At 32.4% G+C, this 6,376-nt stretch overlaps 1 long non-coding RNA gene across 1 annotated transcript; it reads right to left on the reverse strand.

The window, feature by feature from the left end:
• Positions 1 to 1,042: 1,042 nt before the first annotated feature.
• Positions 1,043 to 4,035, reverse strand: LOC127733975 (uncharacterized). The gene is made up of 3 exons (XR_007997317.1): positions 3,929 to 4,035; positions 2,302 to 2,422; positions 1,043 to 1,378 (listed from the first exon to the last, which is right to left on the reverse strand). It is a non-coding gene; the product is annotated as an uncharacterized LOC127733975 (long non-coding RNA).
• Between the last annotated feature and the right edge of the window lie 2,341 nt (positions 4,036 to 6,376).

Genomic DNA, 6,376 nt, shown 5'->3' on the forward strand with positions numbered 1-6,376 from the left:
TATTGAACCTTATTAAGTTTTAATCTACCATTTTAACATTTACTCTTGTTGAATACAGACGCTATGGATGTTAATCAAGTCGAGAGATATATAAAACACACTATGAACTTCCTATATGCTAGAACTATATTAGAACTTCTAAATGATGTTGTCAGAGAAAATTGTTATGGATGTGAAGTTGACCATCCAAGCCAAGTAAACCATACATGTCTAATGTGGACAAACATTGAACATTTACATACTTATCTAGATCTTACTTTTAACAAAATAGATCAGAGGAACATAGTGAACCAACTTCGGAATCAAGTTGAACTAATGGAACTTCCCGAACATAACAAAACAATTGTGCTTGAACAATTTGAGGACTGGTGTAAAATTCATAAACCTAAACCTGATGATGTGAGGGATACAACCGAAAGACTGCTCTTGCTTGAAAATCGATTTGAATAATTTTAAACATTGGTGTTTTAAAACAGTCTTGTCAGAATATTTACCATGAACAGACGTATACTTCAAAACTCTGCTTTTATCAAAGCATTGTATTATGCTGAACCTAGAGACAGAAAAGTTTTGATTGAATCTATATCTCGGGACCAGATTGGTGCGATCTCTGACATTGCTTCTAAAATTCTTCAAAGGAGAGTTGTAGTGAACAATATACATAGAGAAAAACTTAAACAGTTTAAACAAACAATACGAGTTTTAGCCAATCCAAGGATAAATGCAAGAAGAAAAATGCGAACTATGTTAGTATTTCATAGAGTGATACCATTACTAGTTAAACCAATTCTTCATTTATTGGATGAACAATAAATACCAATGACTGCATACAACAATTTGTTTTCTATTTATTTTGTATGGTATGTTTTATGATGCATGTATAACTGAAATAAACTATATTATGAAACTTATTTTTTGGGTTGTTGTTCATGGTGATGAATATTTTCTTAAAGATTCACATGATGTATTAATGTTATGATAAAAACACAAAGACTTCACTCTACCACTCATTTTGTGTATTTCTCTCAAGATGAATAAAACAAAAACAGTACATGATTTATTAAGAAAATCATATTATGATTTATCTAAAGCTGGTGCATATTTAGGTCCAGACAAACTTTACAGAGTTTTAAAATCCAAAGGTATATCGGGTATTGGAAAACACAAAATTCGAAAATGGCTTCACAATCAAGACAGTTATAGTCTGAGAAAGGAACTAAGACGACGCTTCACCAGAACTCGAGTCATTGTGTCAGGAATACATGATCAGTTCGATATGGATTTGATTGATGTATCCAATATAAAAAGCCAAAACTCAGGTGTGAATTTCCTGCTTGTGGTAATTGACATCTTCTCCAAGTATACTTGGATTGAGACTCTGAAAAATAAAACAGCGAAAGAAGTTGTAGCTGCATTAAAAAAAATACTTAAGCATATTTCATTTAGAAAATGTAGGTCTGACAAAGGATCAGAGTTCAACAACAAAGTAATGAAAGCCTATCTAAAAAGCAAAAACATTTACTATTTTACCACAGAAAATTCCGAAACGAAAGCTAATTTTGCTGAAAGAGTAATTAAAACCATAAAAAATATGTTGTATCGTTATTTCACGAAACAAAGAACACATCGATATATCAATGTGCTACAAGATCTTGTCAAGACCTATAATTCAACACCTCATAGAAGCCTCAACAACATCGCTCCAAAGGATGTAAACAATGAAATGTATTTGAAACCTAAAAAACCTATGAAACCTAAAAAATTTAATTTTAAAGTGAACGATACAGTCAGACTCTCTAAAATTTATAAAGTATTCGATCGGTCTTATGATGAACATTTCACCAGAGAAATTTTTAAAATAAGAAAACGATTTCGAATGCAATCTATTCCAGTCTATAAAATTTCCGAATTTGATAATTCTGCCGTCTCGGGATTGTTTTATGAACAAGAAATGACAAAAGTTAATAAAGATGAAAACTCTATGTGGTATATTGAAAATAAAATTAGAAAGCGTAAGCGAAATGGACTGATTCAGTGGTTAGTGAAATTTGAAGGTTGGCCAGATAAATATAATCAATGGATTGATGAGGATGTCATCAAAGAACCAAAGACCAACATCAAGTAAAGATGAGCATTTACGTTACCATGAGTAGTGATAAATCTTTAGAATATTTTCCTAATAACAAAGCTTTCAAGTTTAAAACGAATTTAAATGCACCACTTCTACTTGAGGGAGTTTGGAGAGTTGCTTTGATTGATGCAGACATAGTAAGCAGTACGTCAAGAACAGATGCAATTTACCTGTATTCGAGTATTTGTGGCGAATCAATTGTTGAAGGTGAGAAGAAACCACTCCTACGCAGATTACCACCTACCACTAGAGGAAATTGGTCTACCAGTATCGAAGCTCCTCACTACGTTTCTGTAAAAAACAACAATATGTATGACATTGATATTTATATAACTAACAATCAAGATGATTTAGCTTCATTTTTAGATCAACCTTCAACTGTAACACTCCATTTTAAGTCATTCCCATTTTTCTAAAAAATGAATGTTAATAAAATGTACATTCCTGACACACAAAAATGGATTCAGTTTTATAAAAATGTAGGAACAAGTGGGCATAATCCATACATCAAGTATGCCAACAAATCAGAGAAACAATTAGGAGGTGGATCACTGATAGGAAGTCCTCGTCAGTTCATAACACCAATAAGTCCACCCCAAAAAGGCGAACATGATCAAAATGTGACAGTAAAATTAGTCTCACCAGTTCAACAATCTACGAATCAGGCCAAAGATGAAGTAAAAAGAGAAAATATTAAACAGGGGATAAAAAGAAAAAGATTACAAAATATTACCAGTCCTACAAGGAAACGTTCAAGGAAGCAGACGCGAAAAGTGAAGAAGAGTAAGAAAAACTCATCTGTAAAAAGACTCAAGAAATTAAAAAAGAAGAGTCATAAAAAACAAACTAAAAGAAAAAAGAAAAAGACCTTGAAAAAAGAAAAGAAAAAACTATTGAAGTCTTCATTTAAGGACATTTTTGCTTAACCATGGCAGCTTTAACTACAGAAGGATTTCAGGAAGCACAACCCAGTGGGTTAGACTTATTTAGTCTGCCCCCTACTCAAACAGCTGTTTCTAGTATGTACTATGATGAACAGAGATCCACTTCACAATTAACAGGAAATGCCCCCATAGAATTTTCTATTGCGGCTCAAAATTCTTTAGAATATATAGACCTGAAAAGAAGCAAACTGTACTTAAGAGTCCGCATTAAACATGGCGATGGTTCATCTTTAAAAGCTACCGAATATGTGGGACCTGTAAACCTCTTTCTACAGTCATTGTTTAGTCAAGTAGACGTAACCATACAAAACAAGTTAGTTACTTCAACAACAACACACTATCCATATAAATCAATGATTCAAACACTACTTTCATATGGATCGGATGCTAAGAAATCTCAGCTTACTAGTCAATTGTGGATAAAAGATAAAACTGGACATTATGATGACAATGATGTTAAAAATGGAACCAATAGTTCACTATACAATCGATCACTCTATTTGACAGAGTCACAGACATGTGATTTAGAAGGCCCCCTTCTACATGACCTTTTTAATTTGGATAGGTATATTGTGAATGGAGTCGCCATTAATGTCAAACTGTATCGTTCTAGACCAGAATTTTGCCTTTTAACAAATGAAGCAAACCCAAATTTTGAGGTGGTTATTGAAGATATTGCGTTGAAAGTGTGTAAACTCCAAGTTAATCCATCTATTATTACAGCACATGCAGAAAAACTAAAATCAACTAATGCAAAATATCCATTCACGAGAACAGAGGTACGACTAATTTCCATCCCAGGTGGTAGTTTAAGTTTCAACTATAACAACTTATTCAATGGGTTAAGACCTACCCGAGTAGTAATTGGATTCGTAGATTCTGCAGCAGCTGCTGGAAGTTACACTCTCAATCCATTCAACTTTCAACACTTCAATTTGAGTCAGCTGGCTCTCAAACTAAATCAGGTTCCAGTGTCTGGAAATATAATGCAATTGAATTATGATGCACCAGGACGTGCAACTTTGCCAGCATTCACAAGCATGTTTGAAGTGACAAATAAATGGATGCGAGATAGTGGTAACTCATTAAATAGGGACGACATAGCAGGTGGTAATGCCTTATATTGTTTCGACGTTGAACCCAATTTTAGTGATGAAGGCCATTACCTTAATCTTTTAAAACAAGGAGCATGCTCCATTGAAGCAGTTTTTAAGAAACCATTGAAAAAGGCAACAGTTTGTGTTGTCTACGCAGAGTATCCTAGTTATTTTGAAATAAATCTGGAAAGAGGAATTATCTTAGAATGAACACATTTCAACTACAATGTGTGATTGATTGTGATCCTGAAATGAAAAAACATATTAGTGGTGTATATGCAGCTGATGAAATACCTCATATAATATGGAAACCTTCAACTGGATTCATCGCCAATACAGACCCAATTTATCACCCTGGTCAACATTGGATTGCCTTTTATTTTAATGAAAATGGAATTATGGAATGTTTTGACTCTTACGGAAATTCTCCAGATAATTTTTCTCCGTATTTCAAACAATTTATGATGAACTATTCAAGAATTGAAGTGAATAAGAAAAGACTCCAGAGTAATGATACAACTGTATGTGGACAATACTGTTTGTTTTACTTGATGTGTCGAACTAGAGGATATTCTATGCACCAGATTACAGATTTCTTCAATCCAGACTTTCATTTAAATGATCAATTTGTATATAAATTCATTGATGAACGATTTTCTTGTTGTATATCATCTACTAGAAATAAATATCAAAAATGTTTGTGTGAAAAATAAATATTTTACTTACTTGTGTCGTTCTTTGTTTTTGTACCTGAAAGTATAAAATAGGAATAAATATTGTAAAAACATTCATTTTACAATTAGCTTTTATAGAGAATGGATGATTGGTGGAACAAGGAAAGCTTACTTAAGTTTCAAAGTCCAACTTTTATCTTTATTGTTGGCCCATCCAATTCAGGAAAAACTGTATACACAAAAAATATCCTAGAAAATGCAAATGGCATGTTTCAAATACCACCATCTAAGATATTTTATTGCTATAGTATTTGGCAAACTATTTATGAAGACATGAAGTCCTCCATCGCAAACATTGAATTTCACAAGGGTTTTCCCACTATGGAAGTGTTATCTGAATGGGGTGCTCTACAAGGTCACAAACTTCTAGTACTAGATGATCTTATGTTGGAAGCAGCAGACAGCACAGAATTGATACATTTATTAACAGCTGGAGTTCACCACTTTTCCATTTCATTGATCTTTATTTTTCAATCCCTTTATTTTAAAGGTAAAGCCATGAGAACTGCTTCTTTGAATTGTCATTATTTCATTTTATTTCGAAATTATCGCGATCAACTACAAGTTCAAACATTTGGGAAACAGATATTTCCAGGACAATTGAAATATTTCATGGATGCATACCAAAAGGCGACAAAAATAAGATATCGTCCATTTACCATAGATTTAAATCCACATACAGACAAAACTTATCAGTTGACTACTGATCGTAGAGTTGGTCAGACACCTATTGTTTATCAGCCTTCAGAATGAACCAAAAACATGATCAAATACATTTAGTACAGTTTCTACTGGATATAAAGCAAAAACAGATTTCTCCTATAATCAAAATACTAACAAAAAAACAATTGCAAACGATCATTGAAATAATTTATAATGTTGTTCGAGGTGTTTGTACCATTTCTGATTCAAATAAAAGTATAATATCAAAGTATAAACACCTCATACGTAAACTAGTCTCCAAAAGATCAACACTTATACAAAGAAAAAATCTTTTATTAAAGATAAGACGCATTCTTCCAATTTTCCTCCAATCCTATATAAATTATGTCTCGTGAATTGATGTTAATTCCTAAAGATAGATATGAAGCACTTATTAAACATGAAGAATCGAAACGGACTAAACAATCATTAGATGTTGAAAGTGGGTTGAAGGAGGAAATAAATCAAATAGTAGATGAAAAAAGTGGAATGAAGGAGGAAAACAAAGTAAAACCAACTATAGAGTTGATAAAAAATGAAAACCTTGAGAGAAAAATTGATTATAAGAAGTCGCAACCTAAAGAGGTTCAATCAATAAAAAATCAAAGAAAATCAAAGAAAAATAGTACATCTCAGCAAAATGGTGGTGGTGGAAAATTATATGTAAACATGAAGCCAAAACAATTTTTCTATCGTGAAAATAAAAATAAAAAACATACCTCGAAAAATAAATGGTTGTCATTCCCATTTTAGTAATCCAGAGAACCA

This window comes from Mytilus californianus, unplaced genomic scaffold (assembly GCF_021869535.1).
Source record: "Mytilus californianus isolate M0D057914Y unplaced genomic scaffold, xbMytCali1.0.p SCAF_3, whole genome shotgun sequence".
Taxonomy (NCBI): Eukaryota; Metazoa; Mollusca; class Bivalvia; order Mytilida; family Mytilidae; genus Mytilus; species Mytilus californianus.